Raw genomic sequence first — 23985 nt, 5'->3', positions numbered from 1 at the left:
TCCAGAAGCTGGAGCGCTGCTCCACACTATGGCACCCAGTACCTGGCCTTAGAAAAAAGAGGCCGTGAGGTCACAACCAGCAGCATGTGGAGCCCAAGCTAGAAACCTTTTGTTATTCAAGGTTCAAGGGGCTGGCAGCAGCCTTCCTTCTCAGCATCCTCTGACTGGTTCTGGTCAGCAGTATGGCTTTCCCAAATTGCAGCTCACAGGACCACACCTCCTCCTGCCTACCTCCCCGTCCCGTCTCCCAGCTCAGCTGCATCAGCCCCCCACTGGCCTCCTTCAGTTCTGCAGGTACTCTTCGGTGCCTCTTGGCCCTCACCATGCAGTAGCCTGCGTCTGGCATACTTATATTCTATTTGGCTAAGACTTCTCAGTTTTGGGGTCTCAAGCCTTACCTGAAACTCTCAACCTCAATTAGTTAGGCTCTCCCCTGCCTTGTGCTCTCATACAACATCTGATGATACTTTCCCTCATAACCATTATTACAGGTTGAAACTGCTTGAATGTGTTAGTTGCTTCTTCCGGGTCTTCTTCCCTAATACACCAGAAACAACTCGAGTGCAGGGAGCCATGCCTACTTGCTTTACTTTACGCTCAACGTGACTAACATGGCTCGGCGAAATCAGCCATTCAGTACAAACATCCTGAATGAACAAATAAATGTTCTCAGTCTGACAGCCTTGGGGAGTGATTTAGACTGTACTGGTATAAAGTGGCCATTGCTACTAGAGATCCGATCACAAGTCTGGGCAAGGATAGTCCACTGTGGGTCTGTGCCTCACACACTGGCTTACAGGCACTCAAGAGCTGGGCAATTCTCAGGCTGTGCCCAGAGATCACACCCATATGACTATTTGCCCAAACAGAAAAGTCTTTTTTTTTTTTTTTAACAGATTTATTTATTTATTGTACAGAGAAAGAGGGAGAAAGAAAGAGAGAGCGTGTATGTGTGAGTTGGGGGAGGGGCAGAAGGAGAGAATCTTCAAGCAGACACCCTGCTGAGCACAGAGCCCCACAAGGGGCTCGATCTCAGAACCCATGAGGTCATGACCTGAGCTGAAACCAAGAGTCCCACACTTAACCCACTGAGCCACCCAGGCGCCCCCTCAAACAGAAAAGTCTTAAGGAAAAAAAACACAACCACCCATAATCTTACTATCCATTTAACAGCATGAACATGTTATACTTTGAGGGTCCTTTCAATCTGTACGGAGCATAACCTGAGCTGACGCTATCTATGCCACTGCTGGCCCCGTTCTTATCGTGTATCACAATCATTTTAGCAGAAGCAGCCTGCACTGTGAAGCATCCAGTAAGGAATCTGTACTTGGAGGCCAGCAATTTGATCAACTCAACCACAAGAATTGAGTCCCCCCTTTTTCCTGGGACCAATCATTAGATTATGAATGACTATCACTGCTCAGAAATAGTGAAAAATAACAGGATTATTTCAGATAAGGAACTAAAAGCCTGAAGTCTTCCCAGCCTAAGCAGTTTATGGAACATGATGTTGCTGGTGTCCCTACGTGAATCAGGAAATGACTTCTCACCATTACAATCCTTACTTGCTGGTAGCTGTAATCACTTCATGACTATGTAACTACTGTCTTATTTTTAAAACAGTAAGTATACTCTAAGAGCTGTGTGTGTGTGTGTTTTGAAAGCAAAACATTTAGCAGCAATAGCAACTAGGTTAGAACACTTTTCTTTCCAGAACAATTTAAAATACTATTTAAATATTTGTAATATATAATTCAAAATTTACATATTTATTTCATATACATATTTAAATATATAAGGTATTTAAATATTGTAAAATATTGTGATTTAGATATAAAAAAGGCAGATTCCCAAAGATATTTTTCCAAAGTGCAATCGGTCCCTAATAACTATGAGCTGCATATCCCATACATTCAAGAGGCTATGTAGGACAAGAAGCTTCCACCGAGGAGACACTCCTCTCTTCCCAATTCAAAAATTTGGCATTTAGCTCCCAATTCCTAGTCTAGATGTTGTTTTGATGGTAAATAAGCCGAAGCCCCTTCTTACCTAGAACTTAAAACAAACACATACATAAATAAGAAAATTCCATAGCACTGAGTTCAATAAAGAAGATGAGGGGCACGAGGCTGAAGAGTAGGGGGACAGGCTAGTTTAACCAGGATGGTCAAGGATGACTCCTTTGAAGAGGTAGCATTTGAGTTGAGACCTGAATTTTATGAGAGAACCAGGCAGCTCTGAGGGAAGCGCATTCCAGATGAATGGCAAGTGCAAAGACCTAAAATGGGAGAGTCTGGCATGTTTTAGGGACCAAGCCGAAGTCCTGAGTGGATGGAGCCTTCGGAGTAACAGTGGGGAGAGTAACAGGAGGTGAGACTGAGAGGTAGAAGAGGCCAACTGACAAAAAGCCTTGCAGGCCATGGAAAGGTGTCAGAGTTTAATTTTAATTGTAAGGGAAGCTCCTGGAGAGTTTTTAAGCAAGACAGTGACATAATTGCACTTACACCTTTAAGAAGACTAGCCTGGCTGGTGTGTGGAGAGTGGCTGGGAGAGGTGCAAGAGCGGAGGGCCCAGGAGGCTGTCTCACAGTCCACTTAAGAGAGGGCAGATGCTTGGCCTACGGCAGCTGCAGCCCAAATGGTGATACTACTAGGCCCCCATAACTAGTACTTGCATAACTATCAAATCTACCTATACTGGGGACAACACCAACAAACCTTTACTGAGCACTCACTAGTGCCAGGCACTGCTCAGAGCACCTTACACATATCAATTCAGTTGGGTACCACATGTTATGAATGAACAGTCCTGTGAGATGTACTATCTTAATTTCATTTGAAAGCTGAGGATCACAGAAGTTGACTCACTCAAGGCCGAGTAAGGACTCAAACTGAGGCAGCCTGGCTCTCCCAACTGCTATGCTACCTGGTGTACTTCTGGAGAAACAGCTGACATGGGGGAGATGGTTGGGGGGGCGGGGGGGAACAAGAGTATCTTCTAAAAATACTGAATGTGTGGTGGTGCCACTACCGAACATGGAAAAAGACAGGAAGGAATAGGTCTGCGAAAGAAATCCTAAGCTCTGCTCCAGCTGGGAATTGAAAAGGAAACTGGACGTTCTAGTCTGGAATTCAGGAGTGAGGGTAGAGATGGACATAAGAATTTGAAGGTTAGTTTACAGATGTATTTAAAGATTTTATTTATTTATTTATTTATTTATTTATTTATTTATTTATTTGAGAGAGAAAGCACGCACACGCATGAGTGGGGGAGGCAGAGGGAGAGGCAGAATCTCAAGCAGACTCCCCACTGAGTGCGCAGCCTGACGTGGGGCTTGATCTCACCACCCTGAGATCATGACCTGAGCTGAAACCAAGAGTCGGATGCTTAACCAACTGAGCCACCCAGGTGCACCAGTTTACAGATGTATTTAAAGTCACAAATCTGAATGAACTCACTTGGGGATAAGATGAAGACAGACAGGAAAAGGCAGCAGAGGAGAGATTCCTAAGACAACCCAGCAGTCTCATTCAGAAGTGGCCACTCAGGAGAAAATCCAGTGACTGTATAGTCAGAAGGTGGTTAAATGTCAAATCCTGCTGGGAGACTGAGTTGAGATATGACGAGATAAGAGATTTACCGCAAGATATATAAGATATATAAGATAAGAGTACCAGATTTGGCAAAATGAAGGTTGCTAATGACCTTGGGAAGAGTCATTTCACCAATGTGGTAGGAACCATAGCTCAGATGGAGTTGGTTGAAGAGAAAACAGGAGGTACAGAAGTGCACTTTTACTCTGAAGATGAAGAAATGAGGCCATAGATGGACAAATTTATTGTTTGGTTGCTTTTAAAACATTATTAATGGATGTTCATATGACAATCATCTAAAAGAGGCAGAAACACATTAAGAAGTGAAAGGATAAAAACCAGATGGTCATCTCAATAGATGCAGGAAAAAACATTTGACAAAGTACAATATCCATTCATGATAAAAAATTTCAACAAAGTAGGTTTAGAGGGAACATATGTCAACATAATAAAGGCGACATGAAAAACCCACGGCTAACATCATATTCAATGGTGAAAAACTGAGAGCTTTTCCTCTAAGATCAAGGATGTCCACTCACCACTTTTATTCAACATAGTACTAGAAATCCTAGCCACAACAATCAGACAAGAAAAAAGGCACCCAAATTAGTAAGGAAGAAGTAAAACTTTCACTATTTGCAGATGACATGATGCGATATAGAGAAAATCCTGCAGACCAACAAAAAACTACTAGAACTGATAAATGAATTTAGTAAAGGTGCAGGATACAAAATTAATATACAGAAATGTGTTGCATTTCTATACACTAATGCTGAAGTAGCAGAAAGAAAAATTAAGAGAACAATCCCATTTACAATTGCACCAAGAACAAACAAATATCTAGGAATAAACTTAACCAAAGAGGTGAAAGACCTGTACTCTGAAAACTATGAAACACTGATGAGAGAAATTGAAGATGACACAAATGGAAAGATACCCTGTGCTTATGGACTGGGAGAGCCAATATTATTAAAATGTCCATACTACCCAAAGCAATTTACAGATTTAATACCATCTCTATAAAAATACCAACATTTTTCACAGAAGTAGAACAAATAATACTAAAATTTGCATGGAACCACAAAAAACCCTGAGTAGCCAGAGGAGTCTTGAGAAAGAACAAAGATGGATATTTCAAGATTTACTACAAAGGTGTAGTAATCAAAACAGTATGGCACAAAAACAGACAGATAGATGGAACAGAATAGACAGTTCAGAAAAAAACCCATGATTATATGGCCAATTAATCTTCAACAAAGGAGGCAAGAATACAGAAAGGGAAAAAGACAGTCTCTTCAACAAATAGTGCTGGGAAAGCTGGAGAGCTACATGCAAAAGAATGAAATTGGACCACTCTCTTACACCATACATAAAAATAAACTCAAAATGGGGGAAAAAAAAAAAACGCTCAAAATGGATTAAAGACCTAAATGTGAGACCTGAAACTATAAAACTCCTAGAAGAAAACATAGGCAGTCATCTCTTTCATATCATCTGTAGAAACATTTTTCTAGATGTGTTTCCTCAGGAAAGGGAAACATGGGCAAAAGTAAACTACTGGGATTTGCCCTAAATAAAAAGCTTTTGCACAGCAAAAGAAACCAACAAAACAAAATGCAACCTACTGAATGAGAGAAGATATTTGCAAATGATATATCTAATAAGGGGTTAGGAACCAAAACATACAAAGAAGTTATACAACTTAATGCCAAAAAAAATTAAACAATCTGATTAAAAAATGGGCAGAGGACTCGAACAGACATTTTTCCAAAGACGTACAGACAAAGACGTCAATTGACACATGAAAAGATGCTCATCATCACTAGTTATCAAGGAAACGCAAATCAAAACCACACTGAGGTATCACCTCACACCTGTCAGAATGGCCAAAAGCAAAAACATAAGAAACAAGTATTGGAGAGGATGTGGAGAAAAAGGCACCCTCATTGCATTGTTGGTAAGAATGCAAATTGGCATAGCCACTGTGGAAAACAGCATGGAGGTTCCTCAAAAAATTAAAAACAGAATGACCATATGATCCAGTAATTCCACTAATTGGGAATTTACCCAAAGAGAAGGAAAACACTAATTCAAAAAGATATGCACCCCATGTTTATTGCAGCATTATATATAATAAGCAACATATGAGAGCAAGCCAAGTGTTCACTGACAGATGAATGGATAAAGCAGATGTGCTAAATTGTGTATACAATGGAATATTATTCAGCCATGAAAACAATGAGATCTTGCCATTTGCAACAACACAAAAACACCTAGAGGGTATAATGCTAAGTGAAATAAATCAGAAGGAGAAAGACAAATACCATATAATTTCTCTCATACATGGAATTCAGGAAACAAAAGAGACAAAGAAAAAGAGACAAACAAAAACTCAGATTTTTAAATACAGAGAACAAACTGGTAGCTACCCAAGGGGAGGTGGGTAGAGAGATGGGTGAATAAACAGAGGGGATTAAGAGTGCACTTACCGAGGCACCTGGGTGGCTCAGTCGGTTAAGCGTCTGACTCTTGATTTTGGCTCAGGGTCATGAGATCGGGCCCTGTGTCCAGCTCCGTGCTGGGCGTGGAGCCTGCTTAAGATTCTCTCCCTCTGCCCCTCACCACCAGCCCCCCATACTCTCTCTTAAAAAAAAATGAGTGCACTTATTGTGATGAGCACTGAGTAAAGTATAGAATTGTCGAACCATTATACTGTACACCTGAAACTAACATAACACTATATGTTAATTATACTTCAAAAATAAGTAAATAAAAGAGAAATTAATGATGTAGAAGAGAGGGTGCTTCCAGGGGCAAAGTACCTCTAATAGTGGGCCAGAGGAATGGAGAAGGGTCACGCAGGAGGAGGGCCATCTCTTCCTTTTTAACAGGAGGGGAGGTAAAGCGAAGAAAAGGGGTATAGGCGAAGGTTGCAGACAGATTTGATCATTTCTTTATTTAACTGCATCTATATTTCCTCAATGAAATATGATCACACAGCAATTCAGTGAGGGAGTTGTAATTCAAAAGCAAAGCCTGTCTAGAAAGATCAATGGAACAGAATATACAGCAATAGATCTGAATACATACTATAGTTTAGTGCGTAATAAAGATGGCATTTCAAATGGAGGGGGGAAGGGGAGCATGGAGGATAGTTCAATAAACGGTATGGGGACAACTGGTGAGCCATCTGGAAAAAAATAAAGTTGGATCCATTCTCCTCACACCAATATAAACTGTAAGTGGATCAAAGATTTAGATGATAAAACCACAACAGCACCGGGGCGCCTGGGTGGCTCCGTTGGTTAAGCGTCCGACTCTTGATTTCGGCTAAAGTCACAATCTCAGGGTTGTGCGGTGGGCTCCTCCCTTAACAGGGTGTCTGCTTGAGATTCTCTCTCCCTCTGCCCCTCCCCCGCTCATGCTCTCTCTCTCTCTGATAAATAAATAAATCTTAAAAAAATATATCACAAAAGCACCTGGGTGGGGAGGGGCGGGGCGGGGAGAACCCTGAAAGAACTGTTTGATAATCTCAGAATGGGAAAGGCATGAATTACTGCAGACCACTCATCATCAAATAACTGACAAATTTTACTACTCAAAACAATTTTTTTTTTTTTAAAGATTTTATTTATTTGAGAGAGAGAGAATGAGAGAGAGAGCATGAGGAGGGGAGGGTCAAAGGGAGAAGCAGACTCCTCGCTGAGCAAGGAGCCCGATGCGGGACTCGATCCTGGGACTCCAGGATCATGACCTGAGCCAAAGGCAGTCGCTTAACCAACTGAGCCACCCAGGCACCCTCAAAACAATTTCTACATGACAAAATCTTCTACAAGCGAAGTAAAAATATAAAGATAAAACTGAGGAAAATATTTGCAATTCATTTCAAAGAGATAATTTCCCTATATAAAACGTTACTATAGGGGCGCCTGGGTGGCTCAGTCGGTTGAGCGTCTGCCTTCAGCTCAGGTCATGATCCCGGGGTCCTGGGATCGAGCCCTGCATCGGGCTCCCTGCTCGGCGGGGAGCCTGCTTCTCCCTCTCCCACTCCCTCTGCTTGTGTTCCCTCTCTCACTGTGTCTCTCTCTGTCAAATAAATAAATAAAATCTTAAAAAACAACAACAACAACAAAAAACATTACTATAAATAAGATCAACAACTACAGGAAAATGGGCAAAAGATATGAATAGTCACAGGAAAGGAAATATAAATGGCTCTAACATGCTCAACTTTGCTGATAAGAGAAATACTAATAAAATTACATTGGGACACCACTGTTTTGCCGAACGTGTTGATAACAGTATGTTTGCAAAGGTCAGCAAACGATAGCCCTTTGGCCTGCTTTTTGGATGGCCCGTGAGCTAACAATGGTTTTGTTTTTGAAGGACTGTAAACAAACCAAACCAAACCAAACCAAACCAAGAATATACAACAGAGAATGTATGTGGCCCACAAGTCTAAAATGTTTACTTCTGGCCCTTTACAGACAGTTTATCTATCCCTGGTGTAAAGAAACAGGCACATTCATTCGCTGCAGTGGGAGTGTAAGCTGGATACAGGGAATAACCCCAACCACAAAACACAAGGATGCTCTTTACTCAGTAATATGGAGGGAGCTCCAACATATTGTTAAAGTGTAAAAAACAAGATGTAGAACAATGTACCTCGTATGCTATGAACTGCATACACAGATGAGGAAGATTCTTATTTAGGAATTTACTTGTTTACCGTATCTGGAATAATACAAAATAATGGTAACACAGAGTTGCCAGTGAGGATGGAAATGAAGTCACTGGTGGATAGAAGTGGGACAACGGCTTTTCACTGCATACCATTTTTTTGCATTCTGAATTTTGTATCATGTGTATATACAACTTGTTTTAAATAAAGAATTAAAATTAGTCATAAAATTAACAATATAAGCTTGTTTATTTCTTGCATCCACTTGGCAAAAGTGCAATTAACTACCCTGTTGGAACTTTCATCCAAACTAGGAATTGGAAGGACTGAATCTACATTTTAATTAAAATATGACATCTCCATGTGTGTGCAGGGTTTTCCCCCCTCAACTTACGAGATAGGGATTCTTGAATTTCAAATGGTTTGGTTCTCAATTATCTTCTACCTTTTACTGTTCAATTTTTTAAAGGTGATGTCCTAGAATAATACTATAGAACCTGTTTGGTTATGGGTGGGCAAGTTTTCGATCTTACTGTTTTTCTCTGCTTCATTCAGAAACTAGACACCTATAACCATGCTCAAAATAGTCGTGTAAAATATGAATTCCCTGATTTTCCCTCCCTCTCTGCCTTCCTTCTTTCCCTCCCTCCACCCACAAAGGCACTGTGAAATCCACAGGCCGAGGCCTTGCCGCTGAGCTTTAGTGGACAGGTAGCCGCATGGTATGAGTTTCCTGTGGTTGCTGTAACAAATCACCACAAACCTATAGAGGCTTCAAATAATATACATTTATTGTCCTAACACTTCTGATTGCCAGAAATCCAAAATGAGTCTTAAGGCTCAATCAAGGTGTCAGCTGTGCAGATTCCTTCTGGATGCTCCAGGGGAGAATCTGTTCCTTGCTTTTTCCAGTTTTTAGAGACTGGCTTCCCTTGGCCCTAAACAGTTTTAAATCCCTTTGCAAAAAGAATTAAATTCCGTAGCTGCATCACTGCAATCTCTGCTTCTGTGGTCACTCTACCGTAGTCAACCCCCCTTCTATCTCCCTCTTAAAAAGGACACTTATGATTACATTTAAGGCCCACCCAGATTGTCCAGAATAAGTATCCCATCTTAAGATCCTTAACTTAATCACACCTGTAAGGTCCCTTTTGCCACAGAAAGTAACATTCACAGATTCCAGGGATTAGGTCATGGATATCGTGGGCCATTACTCAGCCTAGCACGTACAGAAAGGGCAAGGTGCTTCAGACTACAAATCTTCAATCCAAATTCTAAATTCTCTATTTTAAACTTTAAGAAACTTTCTAACAAACGATCCATGTAGTTCTCCAATACTGAATGAGGAATACTCTTATCAAGTAAGATATCAAACAGTCCCTGCCCACCAAAAACAAAAATCCCAACAATCTTCATATTTCCAGAGTTCATTATTGTCTTTAGACTTTCCTAATAAAGGCACTTACTATTAGGCTTTAGTCTAACAAAAATATTAGCTGTAAAAGTTCTTAACAAGAGATTCCTCATACTAAAGAAATTAAATGAAGCATTCACCTCCCCTCCAATTTCAATAGTGCATTAAAGGTTTATGATCACTCAAGTTCAGTTCCTATCAAACTGTTACTAATCACAAGTAGGTAGAGGCCAAATTAGTGACTTTTTCTCAAAATGTAAGGTATTTCATGCAAACTCACCCATGACACTCACTATCTGCATTAAGAATATCTGCTCAGTAAAAAACCCCAGGAATTTAGTATAAAATTAACAATTTTAGAAGAGTTAGAGTATACTTGACCAAGGAAATAAGACACACTATTCTTTCTTGAAAGGGATTTAAGACTATTAAGGTTTATTACCAAGCACAAATAATATCACTGGCATAATTTTCCAGCCATTTAAAGAACAGGTATTATCAATACTATTTACTGTTCCAGAAAAAGCTTCCAAATCCTCCTCAGAGAACTAGCTTAACATCAATGAAATCCTAACAAAGAGAGACTAGAGGAAATGTAGATTAACTGACCTATCATGTGAATACAGTGTAAAAACTCTAAATAAAAAAATGTTACCATATAGAATCCAGCACATTAGAAGAATAAACCAAAGTGACCAAGTGGGATTCAACCAGATATTGCAAGAACAGCTTTATATTTTAGGAAGTCAATATAATTCCTCATATTAATAGATGAAAATAATATTAGTATCTTCATAAGATCTAGAATATTTGATAAAACTCAAAAAGTCCACTACTAATAAAAACCCTTAACAAAGTAGAAATTTACTGGTACTCACACAATACAGAAACTGGCGACCTTAAAACCAAAACCCTAAAAATCTCATCATGCTTCATGATAAAACAAAAGCATTTCCACTAATGTTTTTGTCAGGAGTAAGGTAAGAATGCCCACTATCATCACTCCTTTTAGCATTGTTCTGGAAGTAGCATCTGATGACATCAGAAAGAGAAATAAGGAGCAAATGATCATTATTAACTGAACATGATTTCATACTTAAGCCAAAGGAATCAATTGAAAAATTGCTATTATAAGAGATTTCAAAGAGGGGCGCCTGGGTGGCTCAGTCGTTAAGCGTCTGCCTTCGGCTCAGGTCATGATCCCAGGGTCCTGGGATCGAGCCCCACATCGGGCTCTCTGCTCAGCGGGGAGCCTGCTTCTCCCTCTCCCACTCCCCCTGCTTGTGTTCCCCCTCTTGCTGTGTTTCTCTCTGTCAAATAAATAAAAAAAAAAAAAAAAGAAAAAAGAAAAGAGATTTCAAAGAGTAAATGGTTCTGTTAACAAATATGTTATATAAAAAATAAATTTCTTTTCAAATAACCAGTTAGAACGTATAATGGAAGAAGGGGCAAAGCAATTAGATGGGGGAAATGACAATCTTCAACAAATGGTCCTGGAACAACTGTATAAACCTTGGGAGAAAAGAACCTCTATGCATTTCTCACACTGTATCAAAAAATTAATTTGATATGTATGATAGACTCAAATGTAAAGCGAACATATGAAGTTTTCAGAAAACAGGAAAATACCTTTGAGACCCTGAGAGAGAAGAAGATTTCTTCTTAGAGAGGACACAAAATATATGAAGTACAAAAGAAAAAACTGAAAAACTGGACTATCAAAACTAAAATCCTCTGCTCATCAGAAGAGATTGTTAAGAAAATTAAATGGTAAGCCACAGGCTGGGAGAAAATACTCGCAACTTATTATGTCTGTCAAAGGACTTGCATCCTGAATATATAAATAACTCCAACAAAGTAATGAAAAAATTATAAGCAACCCAATAAAAACTGGGCATAATACTTGACCTTCATAAACACTTCATAAAAGATATTTTTTTGGCCAAAAAGTTCATTAAAAACGGCTCAACATTAGAGGAAAATTCAAATTAAAGTCACAAGGATATCCTACTTCATGCCCACTAGAATAGCTAAAATTAAAAAGTCAACATTGGATGTAGGCAAGGATGATGAACTATCAGAACTCTTATGCCTTGCTGATGGGAGTATAAAAATGGTACAATTATTTTGAAAAATGGTGATTTCTCAAAAAGCTAAACATATACATACCCTATGACCCAAAGTTCTACTCCTATGCTTTACCCAAGTGATGTATGTCCACAAAAAGACTTGTACAAGAATGTTCATAGTTTTGGGGCGCCTGGGTGGCTCAGCCTTTAAGCATCTGCCTTTGGCTCAGGTCATGATCCCAGGGTCCTGGGATCGAGCCCCACATTGGGCTCCCTGCTCCGTGGGAAGCCTGCTTCTTCCTCTCCCACTCCTCCTGCTTGTGTTCCCTCTCTCGCTGTGTCTCTCTCTGTCAAATAAATAAATAAAATCTAAAAAAAAAAAAAAAAGAATGTTCACAGTTTTATTCACAGTAGCCAAAAACTGGAAACAACCAAATGTCTAACAATTAAAAAAAAAAAAAAATATATATATATAATGGAAAAAAAGACTGAATTTACAACAGCACTCACAAAGGGTACATAAGACTGACACAAACTGTCTAAGATACACATGAAGACAATTTAATAATGTACTAACTTTATAAAGAGTGATTCAAATAAATGAAGATAGATCCTGTTGTGGGGAAAGAAGATCATATATTGGTAAAGGCACAAAATCCTGTTAATAAAAAAAGACTATTATTTTTTAATATGTAAGAATTTATTTACAATAAAAAAAACACCACTGACTCAAAAGACAAGGGACCTGATTTAGGAGTCATCGGATCTATCTCCTAGAATTTTCTTTACCCTTAAATTTGTGAAGATAGTTTCTGATGTTGAAAACTGGCTTTAACTTTTTCTTTAAAGGCAGTTTGGTTTACATACAATAAAATCACCCTTTTAATGAATTTTGATAAATGTATAGAGTCATGTAACCACCACCACAATCAAGATATATAACATTTCCATCCCCCCCAAAAGGTTCCTCTTATCCCTTTGCAGTCAATCTTCTCCCATGACCCCATCCCCTGGCAGCCGCTGATCCAACTTCAGTTCCTACGACCTTTTCCAGAACGTTATATAAATGGACCATATTGTATGTAACCTTTTGTACCTGGTTTCTTTTACTTAGCTATGGCTTTTGAGATACATCTATATTGTTACATGTACCAGGAGTGCATATTATCTTTTTTAAATGTTGGATGGTATTCAGCTGCCTGCAAATAGCACAATTTATTTATCTATTCACATTTATTTGGGTTGTTTCCATTTAAAAGATGTTAAGGATGAAGAAACTATAAACATTCACATAGAAGTCTTTGTGTGTGTGTGTGTGTATAAATATATATATATTTTTCCTACTTCTCTTGGGTAAGTACCTAGGAATGGGATTGCTAAACTGCATGGTAAATTTGTGTTTAAATATATTTTCCAAGTGGCTGTACCCTTCTGCATTTCCACTAACATGTACGTGACTTGTAGCTGCTTTCTCTCTGGTACTGTCAGTCTAGTAGATGAGTAATAGTATTTCACTGTGGTTGTAATTTGCATTTTCCTAATAGCAAATCATGTCAAGCATATTTTCATGTGGTTGTCTGCCATCTATGTCTTTGGTGTTCAAATCTTTTGCCCATTTATAAAAATTGGGTTTTTGTTTTTTCAGTTCTTTACATTTTCTGGAACAAAATCCTTTACCAGAAAATATTTTCCCCCAGTCTGTGGCTTATCTTTTCATTTTCTTTTTTTTTTTTTTAAGATTTTATTTATAAGACAGAGAGAGACACAGCGAGAGAGGGAACACAAGCAGGGGGAGGGTCAGAGGGAGAAGCAGGCTTCCCGCCGAGCAGGGAGCCCGATGCGGGGCTCGATCCCAGGACCCTGAGATCATGACCTGAGCTGAAGGCAGTCGCTTAACCAACTGAGCTACCAAGGTGCCCCTCTTTTCATTTTCTTTACACGTTTTTTGAAGAGGAGCAGCTTTTAATTTTGACAGAGTCCCATTCATCATTTTTTTGTTTCATACTTTTAGAATTCCAATATATCTTTGACAAATATTAAGCGACAAAGAAACTACTGTTTTGAATATTTATAAACAAAACCTTATTAATCAGTCATTATTAAAAAGAGAAGGTGGAAGGAAGTCCAGGTGAAATATAACATTAGTAGTAATTGTCACCCTAAAGTCTCAGGAGGGCTTCCTCCACTTTAAAGGATACAATCAAGCTCTATATGAGCAACATTCAAAGTCGGAAAGTTTTATTTTTGAGGCACTGTTTTATTTTTAAAATGTAACAACATAATATTTTCCAATTATTCAAGCTGCACTGAATAAGGAGAATACAAAATTATCATAAAGACTGAACTAAGGAAAGTAATACTGTTTTAAAGATACAGGAGCTGGAAACCATTTAAAAATGGCCTAACATTTTGCCTTGTCTGAATAATAAAATTTATTTATATGATTTGCCAAACATGTCAGATATCAAAGCACAGACTTAAAATCACAAAGCCTTGAATTACTTTATCTCCTTGGGTCTCGGCTTGTTTGGAAAGCCAAGGTTAACATGAATAAAACAGCATATGGAAGATGTCTAATAGAGTAAGTATGCGTAACATAAAAATTCATCTTTTTAAGCATCTTTTTAGAAGATCCTACCTTTCTATGAAGTATACATTCTGCCACCAGTCAGGGCAAAATTACTAACAGCAGCACAAAGGTAAAGCCCTTGCCACAGTTAAAACTAACAAAAATTCTCTAGAACAAATGAGGAAGTGAGGGACTTAAAAGACAAAGCACTAGCCAACCAGGTAAACGAGTGAGAGATGAAGCCAGAAGAAGTAAAAAGGGCCAGAAATAGAACCTGATGTACTTAAAAGACAAAGCACTAGCCAACCAGGTAAACGAGTGAGAGATGAAGCCAGAAGAAGTAAAAAGGGCCAGAAATAGAACCTGATGTACCAGGAATTTAGATTTTTTTCCTCAGAGCAGTGGAGACCCACAGGGAGTTCTGAAGACTGAGACTATGACTCAGAGGCAGGCAGAACGGCTGGAAGGCTAGAGGGCCACGTGGACTTGAGTGTGGACCAGGGAGAAGGTGAGGATGGATTCAAGAGATACTCAACCAATTTGGGGACAGGTTAGATGTGAGAGGTAAAGGGGAAAGTTCAAGCCAAATCACCCAACTCTCTGGCTAGAATGGACATGATGGGTAAGGAAAAGAGGAGGAATGAGCAGCCTTTTGTTGGGGGGGGAAGGGTAGGTAGTGAGAAGGGTTCATGCAGGGAAATAATGGAAATCAATACTGATCTTTTAATAGAGCAAAATAATTTAAAACAAGAATCTAAGCATAGCCTAAGTGTTTTTTTTCACCCAGGCCTCAGTGGTTTTGTTACCATATTATGACTTGATTTTTTTTTTTTTTTTAAGATTTTATTTGAGAGAGAGAGAGAGTGAGAGAGATGGAGAGCGCATGAGTAGGGGGGAGGGGCAGGGAGAAAGAAAAGCAGACTCCCTGCCCAGCAAGGAGCCCGATGTGGGGCTCGATCCCAGGACCCTGAGATCATGACCTGAGCTGAAGGCAGATGCTTAACCGACTGAGCCACCCAGGCATCCTTTTATGACTTGATTTCAATAATGTTGAGAAATAAGTAACAGGGCGGAACCCGAAAGGTAAAAAACTGATAAACTACTATTTACAGCTATTTTAACACTTGTCTTTGAACCCCTAAACGTGCTTTTGAAATAAGATTATGTAGTTTACGAAAACAGTAAATAATTAATAATTATAAACAATATACACTTTGCTTCTGTACTGCTATGGTAACTCTGGAAGGATACATAATAGATAGTAATCATTTGAATTTTGAACCATGTGAATATGTTACTTATAATTAAATACATTAAGTGTTATTTACTGAATTTACCAGCTCCAAAACTGGATAAAGAAATAATACTCAGAGCCTGGATGCTTAACAGATCTAATATAAAAGTATAATTTGGGTAACTTATATCTGCTTTAGGTTCTACTGTGTATGAGCTATAAATTAGGTATAGATATATATGGTTACAGTTTCTCTTACTGATAGATTTATGAACTTCATATTGTCTATGAAAGCCTTGCTATTTTAAAAAATGTAACCAGAAAAAAGAATTGAATTAATCATGTCTGAATGATCCAGCTTAAAAATCATTCAAGTAAATAAGACTTATATCAAACCTAGACATTAGAGGGATGCCTGGGTGGTACGGTCAGTTAGGCGACCGACTCTTGGTTTTGGCTCAGGTTGTGATCTTGGGGTTGTGGGACTGGGCCAGTGTTGGGTTCCGCGCTCAGCGTGGAGTCTGCTTGAGTTTCTCTCTCCCCACTCTGCCCTCTCCATGAGCTCTCTCTAAAATAAAATAAGTCAATCTTAAAAAAAAACACCCTAGATATTAGAAGAAATATTGACAAAAACTTTCACAGTAAATAGTCATGAAATATTTTTAAGGAATCTAAGTTCACATGAAGACATGTTAAATTCTGCTTTTTAACGCATGTTTCATTAGTAAGCTAGCTCTCTCTGTGTAAAGTGGCTTCTCTGATCTTTTGGCTTATTTTTGGATTTCCTTCCTGTTTCTTTTTCCTATGCCCATCTTCTGAGTCAATATATAATTACTGAGAGTCAGGTACCATGCTAGGCATCAGGGGGCAGTAGCGGATGGGCACAGAGATAAGCAAGTCAGGATCCCTGACTTCAAGGATCTCACAATCAAGTACTGAGACATGGTGGGAAGAGGTTAAGTTGTAACACACAAGTTTGCTTTCTGCATCCCTTTCCACTCAAGTCATACTTGTTTTTCAGTGTTGTTTTGTTGACTTCATGGCTGTAATTCTTATGGCTACTTAATATGTCATTCTGTAGATGTATAGCAGTTTACTTACCAAGTCCTGTAACAGAAGACGTTATAGCCGGTTAGAATTCTTCAGTGTAACAATGAATGACCATCTATTTCTACACTTAAAATGCTTTTCATGAGGTAGACTCTAAGAAACAGAAATGAATGAATGGATTGTTTAAAGGTTTATTAGGCATAATGTCCAATTCCTTTTCAAAAGGACTGTAAAATTGTTCACAATATTCCTATTAGCTATTAGTATTCTTTAAAAAAACCTGCTATTTATATATTAGGAAAAAGATCTGTTATTTCTCTTCCATCTTTGATTACATGAAGAGTGTGAATATTTTTTCCATGTAGTTATTTTGTGAATTGTTAATTCATATCCTGTACTAATCTGGCAATAGTATCGTATTATATTTTATATAATTTCATGTCCCCATTGGCTAGGCTTTCTTTCCTCTAGCTTCCCCAGGCCACCATAGCAGGTTTCCTCTGGTGGTGGGTAGATCTACTTCCCATTACAGATCTGGAGACTCCATGTTCACTGGCATTTTAACAGACAACGCTTCACTTCAAGGTTCTTGGGCAAGCAACAGGATGACAGGTTGGATTCTTCTCCAAATATCCAAACAAGGAGAGTTTACCTTGGGTCACTAACACTTTCACTGGAAATCCTAGTCCTCCTCAGGCTGAGAGTTTAAAAAGAAACTTTTTTTGAAAGCAGATTTCCAAAATTAGCATGGGAACCAATGTTGTTGCAACATTTGTAGGGGCTGGGTGTGTGGGCAGAACACCCAGTTAGCTCTTAATGCATACATGCATAATATCATGTCCTATCATCTCTTCTCCTCTGTTCCTACTGACTCAGCTGAAAGTCTCTTCAGCAATCTATGGGGAAGGAGAGATTCCACTTGCAGCTTTTCCTCATGGGTATGCTGGACTGGGGCTTCCTCCACCCCGGTTCATCCATCAATGCCATCTGTCTTCTGCCTTCTAAAACCTGGGAAGGGGGCCCTGGGTGGCTCAGTCATTAAGCGTCTGCCTTCGGCTCAGGTCATGCTCCCAGGATCCTGAGATCGAGCCTCACATCGGGCTCCCTGCTCGGCAGGAAGCCTGCTTCTCCTTCTCCCTCTCCCCCTGCTTGTGTTCCCTCTCTTGCTACGTTTCTCTCTGTCAAATAAATAAATAAAATCTTTAAAACCTGGGAAACCTTTGCTTTGCTGATGGTCATCCATCTGTTCCCATTCTCAGTGCTGTCATGAATTTACAAATTTCTGTCTGTAAACTTTATTTTCCTCTGTCATCTCACTGGGAGTCAGGGACACAGAGGAGTCAGTCTATTGGCTTTCACTACAAACTTGAGTTAAAATTCTTTGTTGGCTTACTTGAAATCCCCAAATACTTCAAATTCAGAAACTATGAAAATCTCAAAGACATCTAATTAAAATCAGCCTCAGTTTTATCTTTTAAGATTATTTATTTATTTGTTTGGAAGAGAGCAAGCAAGAGAGCACGAGTGGGGCCAGGGCGGGGGGCGGGTGCAGAATGAGAGGGACAAGCAGACTCCTCGCTGAGCAGGGACTGTGATATGGGGACTCGATCCCAAAACTCTGGGGTCATGACCTGAGCCAAAGGCAGATGCTTAACTGACTGAGCCACCCAGGGGCCCCAAATTAGCCTCAGTTTTAAAGAATACAATTATCCAGTACCAATTTTAAGAATAAATAGGTTTCCTGAAATGAGTGACCAAGTAATCATAAATAAAGAAAAAAGTTAAGATTAGGCAATATCTGGCACAGAAAAGGAGGAGGAGTGACGCACAAGTGGGAGAAAAGAGAAAGGAGAGCCAGTAGTCTTCACTGCTGCTATAGAGAAGAATTGAAGTGATTTTTTAAAAAAATGTGTTCTTTATAGCACCGAGACAGGTTAGCTAAAACTAAGAATTTACCAAGGGCCATACTGATCAGTCGTGCTCTGCAAATTAAGTACTGAAACTATTTTTATAAACCAAGAATTTATTTTTTTAAAGATTTTATTTATTTGAGAGCATGCACAAACAGGGGGAGGGGCAGGGGGAGAGGGAGAAGCAGACTCCAGGCTGAGCAGGGAGCCCGACACGGGCTGGATCCTCCAAGTCCCAGACCTGAGCTGAAGCGGGATGCTTAACCGCCTGAGCCACTCAGGTGCCCCATAAACTAGGGATTTCAAGCTAAAGATGAACTCTACAGCAATAAAGAGAAGCTCCCTTTGTACCAATTAACCTCTACTACAGCTCTTTTAACAGGATGAGAACCTAGGCTAGTTACCGATCTCTGTGCCTAAGGCAAAGAACAGCAATGCTAAGGGAGAAGACAGGAACATTAAAATGCCTGAAAGTATGAAAAAGAACCTTCTCACTTTCGTAAACAAGACAGAAAACGACATCTTTTATTTTCCTCATGCAGTGGCAGCACGCGTGCTGGTTTTCATGCAACACGATTTCTGTAAGGAGGTCTGTGGCCAATCAGTTTGCTCAGGCACGGGAGGACAAACACGAGGCTGCCTGCTAATGCTAGAGCCGGGTCTTCCGGCAACGCCTCCCGTAGGTGCTATTCTCAGGCTGGATCTACAGAGGTGCCCCCAACACCATCATGTGCGGCAGTGAAAGCTTCTGGAACATCGCAATGGTATGATCGAGAGGTTTTTTGCTTTTTGTGTTTTTTGGGGGGCTAGGTATTTCTTGTACATGTAAACTCTTTTGGAAGAGCTGGAGTTAAAGGATGAGCAGCAGTTTGGTTTTGAGCCACAAAGTTTCCCCCGCACAGATGTCCCTGCCCTATTCCACGACATGTTCTTTTCTGAGAAACACATTCAGTGGTTGAGTGTTAAGTCCTGTGGTTGAAAGAAGTGACCGGCTCGCCACCATCCACCATCCTTCTTCCTCCATGTGACTCTCCCAACAGCAGAGGCCAGAGAAGGGAAGGTTGTCTCTGTTCCCGGTCACCAGGGAAATGACTTGGCGATCTAGTCAAAGGCAGGGCAAGGTAGCCCCCTGCCACAGAGATGCGGCTGTCCTTTGTCATACAGACGGAGAACTCCTTGGCCTCTCTGCCTGTGAAACGGAACATGCCAGTCCGGTCAGTGATGTGCTGCTAGTGTGGAAGGAGCCATCCTTCTTGAGGCCGGAGACCAGTAGAGTCTGCACACTCACTTCCTGCCTCCGTTGTTTTCCCAGATCGGGGCTGGTCAGGATGGGGCTGGTCAAGATGGTCGAGGCAATCTGGGCCCCACTGATCAGGGAGGGTTGGAATACATGGGATGGATCAAGATCTTTAACCGTGACTCCAAGCTTCTGGCTGCCTCAGCATCTTGGCCAACCACAGTGACGGCTCCCACGTGCTCCCAATACAGGCCCCTGTTCTTGGCAACAGGATTGGCCGAGACCAATATGAATGCCCTGTTCAATGAAGTGGCGTACAGCCCGGGTGTCCTTGTTGCCATCACCGCGGGCAAAGCCTTGGGAGGCCACGTCAAAGAATGCCAAGAAATGCTGTTCTTCTTCACCACTGTTGCGATTTCCTTCCGCTGCTCAGGGCGAGGGTCTACTCTGGCGGGACTGTGGGCACAGGCATGCAGGAGAAGAACACTTTGCTGTGGCATTTTCAAAGTGTCCTCCAGAGTGCCTGTGAAGTCAAAGCCGCACATCTTGGGGTTATTGTATCAATTAACCTTTGGTTGCATGCCTGCATCCCTGATTTCCCAGGATGGCTCCCCAGAAAGACATTTGGCTGAACTTAAAAAATCTTTGCAGAAAACTGGCTCCATTCCTCAAGGCCCCAGTTCCAGAAATGGTCTTCAGGGTGACATACCTGCTACTTTTCAGCACTTGGTTGTTCTTACCTGGGGCTAGTTCTGCAGCTGCATTACAAAATTCAGCAAGTCTCAGGACGGGCAGGTATTCTTTGTCCAAATTTTTTGCAGCAGTCTGGGCCTCTGCCTTCCGGATGCTGGGGCGCACATAAGGCTTTCCATTACCTCCCGGTAGGCACCAACTCCCAGATTCATCTTTTTGCTGTTGGTGTCTCTCTGGAAGGCTTCTGGGACTCCCCGGATAGGATGTTGGGGGGCCCATTTCCACATGGGTCCACCAGGAGCTGGCTCTGGCAGAGGTCGCAGAGCAAGGCCTGGGTGGAAGATGGCAATGAACCGGGACAGCGTGCCTGGCCCGGGGGTGCAGTAGGGCCATGGTGGGCAGAGAGAAGGCAGTGGGGAGCTGCAGGGCGGAGCGGAGGGCCAGCAGCCAATTCTTTTTAAATAATAACAGGGACTCATTCAAAACACAGAAAGAAAGAAAACAGAAACTGGTAATCTCTGAAATTCTGACTTGCTATTATGCATGGCACCAGGCATCCACATAGTCGCATTACACTTTTGGTATGGACTCTATGATGCTTACTGTATAAGTATGGCACAGCAAAAAGACAGGAAATACCACTGCTTTTAATTAAAAACTCTAACAATGAATATAAGAAATAGATGATCTGAACTTATGTTTAATAACAACTTGAGTATTTGTCAACTAAATTCTCCATTGCAAATCTCTTTACCACAGGCTCATTTCTGAAGGCTATCCTGAATGCTGTGGAGTACTCTTAATGTTATCATTAGTGTTGATCAACCGCCTACATAAACGTATGCATGTGTGCGTATGCATACACGTGCATACACACACATGCATGGGATGTGTACTCCTTCAATTTTTCATTATTATAAAAAGTAACATGTACTCATCATACAAAACTTTGAGAGTAAAGAGACAAGGGGAAAAGTCACCTGTGTGGTCCTATTACCCAATGTTAATATTTTTGAATTTTTATCTTCTTCTAGGACTATCTTATCTTTTAAAAAAGATTTTATTTATTTGAGAGACAGAGAGAGTGAGCACAGGAGCGGGGGAGGAGCAGAGGGAGAAGCAGACTCCCCACCGAGGAGGGAGACCCAGGCAGGGCTCAATCCTTGGACTCTGGGATCATGACCTGAGTCCAAGGCAGACGCTTAATCGCTTAACCGACTGAGCCACTCAGGCGCCCCACCAGGACTATCTTATACAGAGCATTCAAACCAATCATATGGTTCAAGAAGCTGGGAGAAAAATCCCAAGGAAAGCAGGAAAAAGAAAAAAAGGGAAATTGAGAAAAAATACCTGGAGATAAGATAATAACATTGGAGGAAAATAAATATTTTCACTTATTGAGTATTTAAGTTGGACACTTTTTCAACTACTTGAGTATCTTGAGAAACTCTTAAAGGACATTAAAACTATAACCCACATTTTACAGCTCAGCCACAGAGAGCTTTTAGAAGGTGCCCAAAGTCACACTGTTGGAGTGAAGCCAGGATTTTTAAAAATCCAAATCCTAAGTGTTTACCATCTAAACTTTACTACCATTATGGAAGAAACTGATAAGAATGACCTTTCTACAGGGTTTGGGCCCCAGACAGTTTTTGTTTGTTTTTTAAAGATTTTATTTATTCATTTGAGAGAGAGAGAGTGTGAGTGGGGAGTGGTAGAGGGAGAAAGAATCTGAAGGAGACTCTGCACTGAGCACAGAGCTGGAAGCTCAACTGACTGAGCGCCCAGAGCCTCAACCCAGGTGCCCCGGGCCCCAGACAGTTTTAAAGGCAATTTCTCTTAAACATAAAAAGAGAATTCTCAAGGGCTGCACAGAAAAACTACCCAAATCATTTCATTTGGGTAATAAAAGCCAGTGGTACCAAAATAGCAGTAATCATACCAAAAAAAGGGCCACATTATAATTTCATTAAAGAACATTTCGTAAAATACAAATACCTGATTTTTACCTCTTAGTAATGAATAATCCATTACAGTTAAATGTGTTTTATCCCAGAAATACTAACAGCTTAATAATAAGAATGCTAGAATATGATCTAATCACATAAATAAGCCAAATGAGAAAACCCATATAATCAACAGAAGAGAAAAGAAAAAGGCATTAGGTAAAATTCAATATTCCTTCCTAATAAAACATTTTTGAGGTAACTAGCAAAGGCTGCATGTTGTTTAGTGTATACATACACTTTAATGAAATGCTTTACAAATCTGAGAGTCATTTTTCTTCAGGAGCCACACTAACCTTAAATTTCTCTGTATTTTAAGAGAGTTATGCATGCCACTAAAGCAAGCCCACTTCATGATGAAGGAATGCAAATCGGAGAGAACTTGGTGGCGGGAGGTAGAAAAAAGCTCAGAATCCTCTTTTCTGTGTTTTACTATTTTTGTCTATAGCTGCCAATGAACTAACAGAAAAATTTTGCCTGTAACTTTGGGCTTATCTAGAACCCACTTATCCAGAGATTTCACAACACTGGTTAACAAGAGAACAGGACACAAATTACCATCAGTGAAGGGAGAAGCTGCTGTTCAAAGAAACTCCCTCCATTTTCTCTTGGCTACATTAAAATTACATGGGTAAGCTGCCATTGTGAGTCACGTGAGTCAAGGTAAGTTAAACTGAACTGTGGCCCACTTACTACTGTTTATTCTCTTTTGTGTGAAAAGGCAAGAGTATATTGGAAAAGTGCAAAATCCTAAGTTTAAGTAGTATGAAAGATAATGTGAAGTGACCTTTCACAACCGGGGGAAAGAAAGACTTGGGAAATTCCTTGAAAATCATGAAAACATCCTATAGCACCTAGATTTGCCTTCCCAAGATTGAGTACTGATAAATCTTAATTTGAGATTTGATCATATCTGAAAGTTAAAAATAATGGTAATTTGTGGAGTCATAAAAATAAAGTTTCAGTTCATGACCAGATTAATGGATTACATGAAAAACATACAGGTATGTATAAAAGAACTTGCACATAAAGAAAAACAACCCGAAGGGAAGATTCCCTGACAGGTATTTTAACAGGAATATGAATCAGAATCATTGGGGGAGCTTTTTAAAAATGCATTTACCCATGGGGTGGCCTAGGTGGCTCAGTCGGTTAAGCATCTGCTCACATCATGATCCCGGGGTACTGGGATTGAGTCCCGCATCGAGCTTCCTGCTCCATGGGCAGCCTGCTGCTCCTTCTGCCTCTGTCTCTCATGAATAAATAAAATCTTTGGGAAAAAATGCATTTACCCAGGGGGCACCTGGGTAGCTCAGTCAGTTGGGTGCCAGACTCTTGATTTTGGCTCAGGTCATGATCTCAGGGTTGTGAGATCGAGCCCAGCACTGGGTTCCACACTGGGTGTGGAGCCTGCTTGGGATTCTCTCTCTCCCTCTGTGCACTGCCCCCACTCTCTAAAAAAAAAAAAAAAAAAAAAAAAAAAAGTACTTATCCAGGATCCATGCCTGAAGATCCTGATTCAATGG

General features: G+C 40.3%; 1 protein-coding gene and 1 pseudogene across 1 annotated transcript in view; both read right to left on the bottom strand.

Annotated features, from left to right (window-relative positions):
* The window catches only part of RALA (RAS like proto-oncogene A), a 77135-nt gene that overhangs the window by 16563 nt on the left and 36587 nt on the right, over window positions 1–23985 (bottom strand). The gene's annotated exons all lie outside the window — the stretch shown is intronic.
* LOC145716421 (aspartate aminotransferase, mitochondrial pseudogene) lies at window positions 16777–20732 on the bottom strand (annotated as a pseudogene).

This window comes from Leptonychotes weddellii, chromosome 12 (assembly GCF_054177405.1).
Source record: "Leptonychotes weddellii isolate Sample4059 chromosome 12, ASM5417740v2, whole genome shotgun sequence".
In the NCBI taxonomy this organism is placed as follows: Eukaryota; Metazoa; Chordata; class Mammalia; order Carnivora; family Phocidae; genus Leptonychotes; species Leptonychotes weddellii.
This window is presented reverse-complemented; position numbering and strand designations above follow the sequence as displayed.